The 13,482-nt window shown below is 39.8% G+C and overlaps 1 protein-coding gene across 3 annotated transcripts in view; it reads left to right on the top strand.

The window, feature by feature from the left end:
- SPOPL (speckle type BTB/POZ protein like) overlaps positions 1,932–13,482 on the top strand; it is a 73,517-nt gene continuing 61,966 nt past the window's right edge. Inside the window, exon 1 of one of the 3 annotated variants that reach the window (XM_013983941.2) lies at positions 1,932–2,167. The gene's annotated coding sequence lies outside the window, so the exon portion shown is untranslated. The remainder of the gene's footprint in view (positions 2,168–13,482) is intronic. The other 2 variants (XM_001924688.6, XM_021075289.1) reach the window with 2 other exon arrangements.

Below are 13,482 nucleotides of genomic sequence, written 5' to 3'. Positions count from 1 at the left end.
GAATGGTTTCCTATAGAAATTTGACAATGAGCAGCAAAATGAGTATAATAAAGTTTCTTTCCTGGCATCTAAGAAGTTGGTCAGTCATAGTGGCTAATGCCTTAAGCAATGCAAACCTGATATATGATCGGAAGCACACTATGCTTCACACCAATAATAAAACTGTTATTTTTTTCTATTTTTTGAAAGTCATTTACAGCAGCAATAAACTAAAACCTATTGCAGTAGTCTAGTTTTCCTAAAGGTATCTAGCAAGAAGGAAATCAAGTCAAGAAAAGAAGTTCTTTAGGGGATTGGTAATACAGCACCAAACTGTAATCCAAGTTTAAGACCACAGAGCCGTCTTTTACTTTGCCAAACTGCAATCTTTTTATTAGCATTATTTACAAGTCGTATTTACTAGTACTATTTACTTTTTTTTTTTTTTTTTTTTTTGGCTCTTTAGGGCTGCACCTGCAGCATATGGAGGTTCCCCAGGCTAGAGGTCAAATCAGAACCATAAGTGCGGGCCTATGCCACAGCCACAGCAACATGAGATCCAAGCAGAGTCTGTGACCTACACCAAAGCTCATAGCAATGCTGGATCCTTAACCCACCGAGCAAGGCCAGGGATCAAACCGGAGATCTCATGGACACTAGTCAGGTTCGTAACCACTGAGCCACGACAGGAACTGCTATTTACTATTATTTTATCAGTGGATAGTCACCTAACACTGCAAGGAAAAAAATGATATATCCTAACACAGTAAAGAGATCAAGCGTAGGGGAAAGACTCTTATGAGAATACTCCAACCAGCAATTTGACATCCTTGTGGTGGAAGTTTATCGAACCACTCCCCAGCTAGAAGTCAGTCAAGTACCACTCACTTCTTAACTCCCAACTGGAAATCTACTTAATTATAGCAATTTGATTCCTTCAACATATTACATTAGTGCCTAATAATGGCTGATTAGTAAAAGACAAGGCGTGAGTGAGTGATAAGGGGTTGACATAGCTAAAAGGTCTGGGCAAAAATTACATGTAATTTTCACCGTTTAACTGGTTTTTGTTTAACCGGGGTTTTGTTTTGGAGAACGTGAAATTCTGCACTAACATTTCCTCTCCCCACAATCCTCAACACGTCAAAGCTCACTTCTGCTTTTTAACTCTTGGCCTAAGGCAGCTCTGAACTCTGATCTTGCTGGTCTTACTTATCCTTTCTAAAAATCTGTCTGGCGTTGATTGTATTCCACGCACGTTTTTTGTGAATAAGACTGCCCATTTAGCACCGATGTCACCTTTCTCTGAACTCCAGGAGGCAGTCCCCTCATCTCTGAAGGCATTTGCTTAGACAGAGCTCTATTTACCAACTCACAGCCTCAGGATGCCGCCAAATCTGTGCTTCGTAAGCATCCTCAGAAGCCCTTCGGCGGACCTCTCCCCTCCCTAGTCCGAGACTGCAGGCTCATCTCCTCCAACCGAAAACCGTTCGACCGTGGCACTTCATTAGTCTACCAGACTATATACTGCTGTTTTTGTTTTAGCAGTTTATACAGTTCTTGGCTCAGCACAAGTTAAACCTTGGCTTTCTAACTTGGTACGGCCCTAAGGAAACCGTGCGCAGAAACGGCAGCCGCCCTCACCCGACCCGGATCAATTAGACCTGTTAAAAGGCGCTGTCACTGGGCTTTTTAGGTAAGGAAAGTTTTAAGCTAGGCCAAAGTTGGGGAGACGAGAGGAGCTCGCCCGACTGGGAGCCCAGGGCTCAGCGCAAACCGCGGCGACTACATTCAAAACCCGGCGGCGGATCCGGCCCGGCCCGGAAATGCCCGGCGCGGGAGGGAGGGAGGAAGAGCTTCGCCAGCCGACGCCGCCGCCGCGCGCACGCGCCCTCGCGGGCTGGGGCTGAGGCTGGAGTCGCAACTCGGAAGCTGGAGCCCGGACGGGCCCGGGGCGGGGGGGGCGGTGCGCGGGGGCGGGAGCGGCGGAGGCGGCCGCCCCTGGCGGCGGATTTGTTTATCCCGAGGAAGAAGTTTAGAAGCGGGAGACAGGGAGGAGGGCGGGCCGGGGAGAAGGGATGCGGTTCGGCGGAGGCGGCCGCCACAGGGACTCGCCGCCATCACCTCCGCCGCCTCTGCGGGAGAGGAGCCTCCGCCGGGACTGCCCGCCGCCGCCCCGCACGTCTGGGTAGGTGCCCCTCCCCCCTCCGGGGTCCCCGCCGCAGCCTTGGCCTCTTGCTACCCCTTGTTCCCCAGGACTCACCTGCACTGCAGCCTAGCGGCCTCCCCTTCCCTCATCTCGGCGCCCCCATCGCTCCGGGTCCAGGACCCCCGGTCCTGAGGCGTACCTCACGCTCCCGTCTCTCAGCCTCACCCCCGCCCCCGGACCTACCAAACCTCGCGAGTCTCTACTTCCCCTGGGAATCACCCCCCCATTTATTTCCCAGCTTCCGCGTACCTGGGTCCCCCCGACTTTCCCCCCACAAGCCCTGCCTCCTTTCCTTTCCCAGTCTCCCCCCTTTATACCTGTAGACCTCCACGCCCGCCCCTTTATACCACGTCTCTTCCCACCCGGGGCACTGCCCAAAGCGAGAAACTGCCCCCCCACCCCCTATTCTTTTCCATACCTCTTGTCCCAAACGTCCACCGTCGAAACTATCCATCTTAGCCCATTTTAGGATGAATCCTCTGCCCTCCAGCCAGACCACTCGGTACCTCCACCCCAGTGGTCATGCCCTTAACCTCCCTACCTCCAGGCGCACGTTGCTGTCTCATAAATTCTCTCTCACCAGGGACATCAAGCTAACTCTGGTTCAGGGTCCAAGTCCTGACTTCCCCCTTTTCTACTCTCTTTTGCTAGCCTTATCCCTTCACTACTCCTCTTCAATCTATGCAGTTGTGTATTGAATCACAGACAGGGATGGGCATGGTAGAATTTTCTCCCTCAAAGCAGTAGATCCAGTAGAAATAGGATTCACCTTCTGCTTATCCCAACTTTTGGCTTCTTTCTCTGTGAATAGTGTCATTCAGCCATACTTTTGATGATTTGTCTGTATTTGAATACTCCTGGCCTAGATTGTTTCATGATAATATTCATCTTACCAGTTTTTCCTTGTAGCTGAATCTCCTGTTTCTTACACTAGAAACTTAAGTAATAAAAGATTCATACCTTGGGAAATTATATTTCTCTTGCCATAACGATCAAGCTGGACTATTTCAAATTATCATTGTGTTATTCTTGAGAGAACTGGTGCCCTTTGGTTAAAAGTTCAGACTTGTAGCCTAACTGCCAGGATCTAAACCCCTGCCTTTCCATCTACCAGCTCTGGCCTTGGGCAAGTTATTTAATCTTAATCTCTCTGTGCCTCAGTACTGTTACAGCTGTAGAATGGGGATAGTGATGTACTCCATAAGATGGTGGCGATAATTGCATAACTTAAGGCAGGTAAAATACAGCAGTGCCAGGTACATGGTAAGAGTTCAATAAATGTTCTCTATCATCATCTCTTAGCTTGCTTTAGTGTGGCTATTGGTAGATTAATTTTGAGGGAGGAAGGTGGAAATGGAAAGCTATCTTTTTGTGCTTTTTTATTTAACACCCTTTGTGATTTAGCTATGATTTGTATTTTATTACTGTATAAATTAATTCCTTTTGATGTAAAAAGTACAGAGTTTTAGCTCCCTATTTTAAGGTGAAGTTAACCAGGCTACAAGCAGGTCAGGACTATTTTCAGGTACCTGTTTAAAAGTATAAAAATTTTATCTTTGTTTTGAGAATAACTGACATTGAATTATGTAGCAGATTTATCATAGTGAAAAATAAAGATTTTACCAATAAGAATTTTAGTACTACAATTAAATATGCAAAACTGGTTGGATACTTCACTCCTACCTGTCCTTTATTTTGGAAGGCAGCTATGCTCACCACTATACCACCAACACACACAGTGTCCTTTATTTTAAATTGATTTAAGATAGAGCTTTGGCCTCATTCAGAAGACTGGTGGGTTTTCTCTTATTAACATGTTATGTCTTATTCACTTGACCATGCTTTGATGTTTCCCAGATTTTACTCTTTAAAATCCTGTCATATTTACTCAGTCTCCTGTACATTATTATTTTCTTGATATTTTTTTGAACAATTCACTTTAAAAAATCCAAAAAGGTACTGTTAACTTTAATGTTGTTATAAGCAGTAGAAGTTTGAAATCACAATTTTCTGTCCTAGTTACACATAAAAATGTGTGCATATAGAATTATCAAAAAAAACAGATGTTTGTCTGTGTATAGTTTAATATCTCTTTTTATGTCACCAATGGAATATACCTTAAACTTTGGGTAACATTGCCTTTGCTTATGCTAATCCCTGGCCTAGAATAACCTTTGCTCTTTCCCCTGCATATCCGAATTCTGCCTATCTTCTACCTCTTACTATTTCCACATAGGCCCTGCCAGCATTGGCTTTCCCACTGTCTGTATTCTGCATTTGGGGCTTTGAAAAGACTTTCACAGACTTCCCCAGTTCAAGAAAAATGACTCCCTCCTTTCAAATCATTTTTTCAAAGTTTGTAAAAAGGAGTGGAGTAAAATTGACGATTAGTGTCAATGCTGTGCTGAGCACTATCTTTTTTTGTTTTGTAAATATTCATTCTTCCCCAAAACATTTAATGAGCACCTACTTCATACACCTTAATGCTCTAAAGCATCCAAGGTATGTAATGAATTAACTACTCTCCTGAGCACCTAACTTATCCTTGAGAGGGAGAGAGAACTGAGGAAATGGTCACTTAACTCAGTTTCTGTAAGGTTTAAGTCTTTGAGAAAAGCTTCATCAGAGAACACAGACTCTGCTTTTTTTTTGTAATTTGTATTTAGAGTGGCACTGAAAAAGCACTGTGCCAGCCACAGTTTCAGATGGTTTATATGTATTAACTTGTTTAAACTTCACAACAGTCCTTTGACGACTCCATTTCACAAATGAGGAACCTGAGAAACAGATTACTTAACTTCCACAAAATCGCACAGCAATGCGAGCCAGGCAATAAGATTGTAGAGTCTATTACCCTTTGTTGCCTCTTAGACCATCCAACCTTCCAATTTTTTTTGTTACTTTAGACAAGATTCTTCACCTTTCTGAAAAATCTTTTTAAAAAAATTTTTTTTTAAAAAAGTCTTTCTTGGAGTTCCCGTTGTGGCTCAGTGTTAATGACCCCCGACTCATATCCATGAGGTTGCTGGTTCTATCCCCGGCCTGCTCAGTGGATTAAGGATCTGGCATTTCCCTGAGCTGCAGTGTAGGTCACAGGGTGGCTCATATCTGGCGTTGCTGTGACTATGGCATAGGCCTGTAGCTATAGCTCTGATTTGACGCCTATCCTGGGACCTTCCATATACTGCGGTTGTGGCCTTAAAAAGACAGGAAGAAAAACAAAACTCTCAACAGTGAAGTTTCCTTATCTTTTTAGGTTGTTTAGGGAAGCCAAGGAGATTTGACTTTTGTAAGGCACCTGTATACAGATTTACCCAAAGTCTCACATATGATTAGATATTGAAGACATTTGCATGCATTTCAGTGGTCCTGCTCACTGTTTTTGTTTTTTGGGTGGGCAGGGGTTGTTTTGTTTTGTTTTTAATTTAGGGCCTCTCCGTGGCGTATGGAGGTTCCCAAGCTGGGGGTCAAATGGGAGCTTTAGCTACTGGCCTACAACATAGCCACAGCAATACCAGATCCAAGCCACGTCTGTAACCTACACCGCAGCTCACGGCAATGCCAGATCCTTAACCCACTGAGTGGGGCCAGGGATCAAACCCACAACCTCCTGGATACTAGTTGGGTTTGTTACCCCTGAGCCACAACAAGAACTCTAGCTGCTCACTGTTTTTGTTTCCTAACTTAGATTTATTCACTTAGCAAGAGTTTATTGAACACCTGATGTGTGACAGGCACTGTGGTAGGCTCTGGTGACATGTTAGGAAAAGAATGTATCTGTATTCGTGGTGGTTAAAAAAAAAGAATCTTTATGCCGGTTAAGGAATAAAGAAACTCAGCAAATAAATACAAAAGTAATAATTACTGCCACAAAGGAAAATTATTATAAACAATGAAAGCCCACTAATGTATCAAGGAACATTTGTTTGAAGAAATGACTTTTGGACTGAAGCCTGAAGGATGAACTTGAGTTTCCTAAGTGATGCTGGCAATTTCAACGTTCTAGAATTAGAAAGTCCCATAGAGGCTAGACCTTAGCACATGAGGCTTGATGATGTGAAACAAGATAGGAGCAGATCACAGTGCAGCCAATCATTGCTAAGCATTTTGTACTTAATCCTAAGAACAGTGGGAAGCCACTGGAGACTCTTAAACAACTGAACAAGTTACTTCATTTTTTGCTTTAAAAACATCGCTTGGCTGCTCTTTAGAGGCCAGAGTGGAGGGCAAGTGTTAAGGCAGGGAGACCAGTTAGGCCAGTGCTACCTAAACTTATCTGTGGTGAAAGACCTGTTTTGTTTTGTTTTTTACTTTCTAGTTTGTGCTTATCATTTAGTATCATACAGTAAAATGGATGTGGCGGTGTCTGTCAGTTTGCTATAAAAATTTCTAAATGTTCACTCTTACTTTCTATATTTACCTTGTCTCATATCAATAGCAATATTTCATGGATCATTATTGGTCCACAGGTCACACTTTGAATAGAATTGAATTCAGCTATTATAGTAATTCAGGCAAGAGATGATTGAGTCTCTGTCCAGATTGGCAGTGATAGAGATAAAGTAGCTGGATTTGACAATCATTGGGGAATTAAAGTTGATAGGATCTGGTAATGGATTAGGTTTGGGGATCTGGGAGAGAAGACTGATTTCCTTTTAACATACAGAATGCTGGAGGAGGAGCAGTTTTTTGTTAGTTTCTGGAACTTGGGAGTATTGATCATAATTCATTTGGGAAAAAAAGCAGTTTATAGCTGATAATGGATGTCTTCATGTGGAAGGAGAGGTATGAGATTGTCTAAGAGAGTGTAGAGAGAGAAGATAAAGGAATGTGGTCTCCTATGACTCCTCAGCATTTAACATTGAGAAAAAGAAATGGAGCAAAGGAGATAAGGTGTAGCCAGAGGTTAGAGGAAATTTTCCTTAGCATCACTGAAGCCAGGGCAGTACACAGAAAGAGGTAGTGGCAGTCAATTGTTTTGAATGAAGCTGAGAAAATAATTAAGTTGGAAACTAAAAGGTATATATTGTGTTTAGCAACATGGAGAAAGGAAATTTTTATATGTCTCTTTAGTCAGTTCATCCATAAATTATTTGACAGTGAATTTTGTCTTAATCTGCCAAAGCAGCAATCCTAAATTTAGGGGAAAATTGTATCTGTGGCATGAGCCATCATCTTCCTTCCTGAACTCAGACCCATGTTTCTGTTTATCACCATCTGATTCTGTAAGCCTCTCAAGCTCATTCATTCAGAATGTATTCAAATAGAATATGTCTTTTAAGTACTATCAGGCATTGAATACTAGACTTTTGAGGATGGAATTAGACCACAAAAACTAGAGGCAATAGACAAGTAAATATTGTTTAGTGTGATTAGTGCTGTCATAGCAATTTATTCAGGTTGCCTTGTATGCACAGAGAAGGGGACAGAGAAGGGGACCGTAGGGAAGGCTTTCTAAAGAAAGTTAGTGTTGGGCAGAGTGAAAGACAAGTGGAGAGACAGAGAGGATGGTGCAGTGGTAGAGGAGTTTATTTTGAAAGTCTGCAAAGCCAAGGGATTGTGGCTATAGCATATAGGTGATAGGTTAAAGAGGCTGGCCATACCATTCAAAAGTTTTTCTCTTGAACTTGTACCTTTTTGTTTGCTGTTTTAATTAATATCACCACCCAATAAGTTGCCAAACATGGAGATATTGTCTGATGTCTTCAAGATGTAAAGATTTTCTTTATTGTGGTATTTGTCATCTAAGGTGGTGTTCAGTTTTTGCTGGTTGTATTTTACTTGTACTTATAGAATCATTAGTTTAACTTAAATATTTTAGTTATGCTTTAATGATTTTTTTGATGGGAGAAAATTTAAATGTACAACTTTTTCTCAGATTTAGAGAACTAAAAATTAAGGCCTTGGGAAGAATTGCTAAGAGTTTATTTCTAAACATCTGATATACGGTCAATGACGGTACTTTGGGGCTCAGTGGAATAACAGTCTCCTCGTACCTTAAATGCTATTTTAGATAGTTGTCTAAATGCCTCTAGACATAAATCTTGCACCACAGTAGAGCACAGTTCATATTTAGGGGTTACTTTCTGAAGAATACTGCAGTTGGCAAAACCATAATTGAAAAGATTAAGGTCTCATAGGAAATAGTGTATTAGAAGGGAAAATGATGTTAAAATGGATTTTAAAAACATAGTAAATAAAGGTTCTAGAAGACATCTGCTTTAAAATAACAGGAGGGTGATCTCTCTAGAACTTTAGCTTCTAAAAATACCTTCCAGAGTTTTTGTAGAAACATTTTATTCTGATCTGCTAAGGCAGTCTTCCTTAACATTTTACATTAAGAAAATTGTAACTTTAAAAATTTATTTATTTTTGTCTTTTTTTTTTTTTTTAGGGCTGCACCCGCAGCATATGGAGGGGTCGTATCAGAGCCGTAGCTGCTGGCCTCTTCCAGAGCCACAGCAACGCCAGAGCCGAGCCCCCTAGCCACGTCTGCGACGGACGTCACAGCTCACTGCAACACCAGATCTTTAAGCCACTGAGCCAGGCCAGGGATCAAACCCGCAAACTCATGGTTCCTAGTCGGATTCGTTAACCACTGAGGCACGATGGGAACTCCTAAAAATTTATTTTTATTAGTTCTTACTGGCTTTTGCTCTTCTCCCTAGTTTTTAGTTTTTAAAATCTTACTGAATTCTTGCATGACAGCTATATGCTTTTCATATGTTATTATGGTTTTTCAGGTACACTCTCCCAGACCTTTTATATATATAGCCTTCAGACTTGCATACAAGTTCTAAAGGGGGACAGGACAATTATTAGCATTAAATTCTGAATTGTATTATATAACTATATGAAATAGAACTTGGCATATGTAAAAAAGAGCAGAATTAAAAAAAAAATTTATCCACAGATATAAAATTGTATTGCCTCAAACTGTGTTTGAGATAGTTGTTTATACATTTGAAGTGAAAGTAATATAGGGATAAAAATAACAGCAACAAAAAGAAAGGTTTCTTCAATCTGATAATAGGTAATACAAGATCAGAAAGGTGATAGTGTAACTGAAAAGTAGTAAGATGCTTTTAAAATATTAATTTTTCCATATGCTACAGGTGTGGCCATTAAAAAATACTTTTTTTTTTTTTTTTTTTTTTTTTTTTTTTTTAGGACTGCACCTGCAGCATATGTAAGTTCTCAGGCTAGGGGTCAAATCAGAGCACAGCCTCCAACCTTACACCACAGCCATAGCAATGGGTGATCTAAGCCTCATCTGCAGCCTATACCACAGCTCATGGGAGCTCCAGATCCTTAACCCACTGAGCAAAGCCAGGTATGGAACTGCATCCTCATGGATAATAGTCAGGTTCATTAACCCCTGACCCATGATGGGAGCTCCTTCTTTTTTTTTAATTTAATTTTATTGGAGTAGAGTTGGCTTATATAAAATGTTATTTGAGATTTGTTGGAGTTCCCGTCGTGGCTCAGTGGTTAACAAATCCGACTAGGAACCATGAGGTTGCAGGTTTGATCCCTGGCCTTGCTCAGTGGATTAAGGATCTGGTGTTGCTGTGAGCTGTGGTGTAGGTTGCAGACACAACTTGGATCCATAGGTGCTGTGGCTCTGGCATAGGCCAGCAGCTCTTCTACCCTTAACCTGGGAATCTCCATATGCCAAGGTTGCAGCCCTAGAAAAGACGAAAAGGTTTGTTAATGAAGATGCCATTGTTTGCTGTCTGCTTGTGTTTTCTGAAGCAAATTTCACAGTTTTTCCTTGTGAAAATGCCTTCTTTGTACCTCCTTTCTCATCAAAATTAAGTGATTTTTAAGGTAAAGTGTGCAGTTGGTTTTTTCAGTTAAATTTGGATAGTTTTTTTGTGCTTTAATGGGAATTTCCTCCAAAAGCAAGTTTTCATCCTTTAAGACAAAAGCAAACCAAAAAATTGAATATTGATTCATCCTGAAATTATCAAGGCAAGTATTGACACAGGAGTATTTAAATGAATTGAGTTGTATTTAATTAAAATTTTTTGGTTTCAGCTTAGTTCAAACATTTGTTAACCAGGTATTCAGCATGGTGGTTAAGTTTAACATGTCCTGTTTTATTAGAAAAGCTCAAATAGAGCATGGGCACACACCAATCAGACTTGGTCATTTCTGATTTATTTAAAGTGTATTTTTTTTTAAGTGAAGATACATTTCCATGTGAGCCTTTTAGCAGTGGCATTTGAGAAATGCTTTGAATCAAATGCTATTTGAAAGGTATCTTGATTTATGCTTTACTGTTAATAATTTTTATCTTCTCAGGTGTCTCACTTTCACTGCTGTTTTGTCTCTCTGCCTCACCTGCCACCCAGAGTCTCTTGTTTCTTCATCAAACTGTATCAAGAAATCAGTATTTTTCCCTAGCAGAATAGAACCAGGATAAGTTAAACATGAGTCTGAGAAACTGACAACTTACTGCAGTGTAAACTTACCTTTACATGGAATTTCCTCATAGGTCATTTTAGTTATAGAAAAGAAATAGCCTTTTTAAAGCACTTTTTTTTTTAATACAGAGCTTCATGAGATGCTTATATATTTTGGAGATAAATCCCTTGTTGGTTGCTTCATTTGCAAATATTTTCTCCCATTCTTTGGGTTTTCTTTGTTTTGTTTATGGTTTCCTTTGCTGTGCAGAAACTTTAAAGTCTAACTAGGTTCCATTGTTTATTTTTATTTCATTACTCTAGGAGGTGGATCTGAAAAGATGTCACTGCCATTCTGTCAAAGAGTGTTTTGCCTATGTTTTTCTCTAAGAGTTTTACCTGGCCTTACATTTAGGACTTTAATTCATTTTTAGTTTATTTTTGTGTATGGTGTTATAGAATGTTCTAATTTCATTCTTTTACATGTGGCTGTCCAGTTTCCCCAGCACCACTTTTTGAAGAGATTCTCTTTTCTCCATTATATAGTCTTACCTCCTTTGTCATAGATTAGTTGACCATAGGTACATGGGTTTATCTCTGGCTTTCTGTCCTATTCCATTGATCTGTATTACTGTTTTGGGGCTGGTACCATACTGTTTTGATGAATGTAGCTTTGTAATATATCTGAAGTTAGGGAGCCTGATTTCCTCCAGCTCCATTTTTCTCTCTCAAAATTGCTTTGGCTATTTGGGGTCTGTGTTTCCATACAAATTTTAAAATTTTTTGTTCTAGTTCTGTGAAAAAGGCCATTGGTAATTTGATAGGGATTGCATTGACTCTGTAGACTGCCTTGGATTAGTGTAGCCATTTTGACAATATTGATTCTTCCAATCCAAGAACATGGTATATCTTTCTGTGTCATCTTCACTTTCTTTCTTTAGCATCTTATAATTTTCAGAGTACAGATCTTTTGCCTCCTTAGATATGTTTATTCCTATTTTTTTTTGATGTGATGGTAAATGGGATTGTTTCCTTAATTTCTCTTTCTGATCTTTTGTTAGTGTATAGAAATACAAGAGATTTTTGTGTATTAATTTTGTATCCTGCAGCTTTACCAAATCCACTGATGAGCTCTAGTAGTTTTCTGATAGCATCTTTAGGATTATCTGTGTATGGTATCATATCTGCAAACAGTGACAGTTAAACAACTCATGCAGCTCTATGTCAAAAAACAAACAACCCAATCAAAAAATAGGCAGAAGATCTAAATAGACATTTCTCCAAAGAAGACAGATGGCCAAAAAGCATATGAAAAGATGCTGAACATCACTAATTACTAGAGAAATGCAAATCAAAACTGCAATGAGATACCACCTCACACCATTCAGAACAGCCATCATCAAAAAGTCTACAAACAGTAAAAGCTGGAGAGGGTGTGGAGAAAAAGGAACCCTCCTACACTGTTGGTGGGAATGTAAATTGGTACAACCACTATGGGAAACAGTATGGAGGTTCCTCAAAAAACTGAATATAGAATAACATGATCCAGCTTTTCCACTAATGGGCACATATCCAGAGAAAACCGTAATTTGAAAAGATATATGCACCCCAGTGTTCATTGTGGCACTATTTATTATAGCCAAGACATGGAAACATGGAAGCAACCTAAATGGCCATTGACAGAGGAATAGATAAAGAAGGGGTGATGCATATATACAATGGAATAGTTGTACTCAGCCATAAAAAGTGAAATAATGCCATTTGCAGGAGTTCCCATTCTGGTGCAGTAGGATCCAGCTATGTGTCTATAGCTCCAGGACACAGGTTCAGTCCCCAGCCCAGCACAGTGGGTTAAAGGATTTAGCATTGCCTCCACTGTGGTGTAGGTCACAACTGCATCTCCAATCTGAGGTAACTCCATATGCCACAAGGCAGCCAGAAAAGGAAAAATAGAAAAGAAAAGAATAATGCCATTTGCAGCAACATGGAGATAGACATAGAGATTATACTAAGTGAAGTAAGTTAGACAAAGACAAATAATATCATATGGTATTATTTATATGCAGAATCTAATAAAATGGTACAAATGAATTTATTTATAAAATAGAAACAGACTCACAGATCTCTAAATCAAACATATGGTTGCCAAAGGGGCAACGTGGGGAGAGGGATAAATTCAGAGTTTGGGATTAACATATACACACCACAATTTATAAAATAGATAACTACTGTATAGCACAAGAAACTCTACTCAATATTCTGTAGTAACCTATATGGGAAAATAATCTGAAAAAGAATGAATGTATGTATATGTATAACTGTATTACTCTGCTGTATACCTGAAACTAACTCAACATTGTAAATCCACTATAAATTAAAAAAAAAAAAATTAATGTAAGCACTTGTATCACACTTGTCAAGTACTTTAGATATTTTACCTCATTGACTTGTTATCACTAACCCATTAGATATAGGTCATGCCATACGCTTTTTAATCATGATTTTAATCAAGCTTTTTTCTGTTGATTATCAGATGCACCATTATTTTATGTACTCCAGAGAGAGAGAGAACACTGTCAATTATAATTGTAAAGTACTGTCAATTTCAGACATGTTAAAATATGAAAAAGAATGAATGTCAGAATTTATTAAATGTGCCATTAGTGGTGCTTTATTTTACAGTTATCCCCCAAGGTCCTCAATAACTAACCTCTGAACATCAAGTGAAGTCTAGATAAAAAAAAAAAATTTATTTATTTATTTTTTTTTTTTTTGCCTTTTTAGGCATATGGAGTTTCCCAGGCTAGGGGTCAAATCGGAACTGCAGCCATCGGCGTACACCGCAGTCACAGCAACGCAGGATCCAAGCTGCTTCTGCAACCTACA

The sequence above is a fragment of the Sus scrofa genome, chromosome 15 (genome assembly GCF_000003025.6).
Source record: "Sus scrofa isolate TJ Tabasco breed Duroc chromosome 15, Sscrofa11.1, whole genome shotgun sequence".
Classification (NCBI taxonomy): Eukaryota; Metazoa; Chordata; class Mammalia; order Artiodactyla; family Suidae; genus Sus; species Sus scrofa.
Note: the sequence above shows the minus strand (reverse complement) of the source record. Positions and strands in the feature narration are given on the sequence as shown.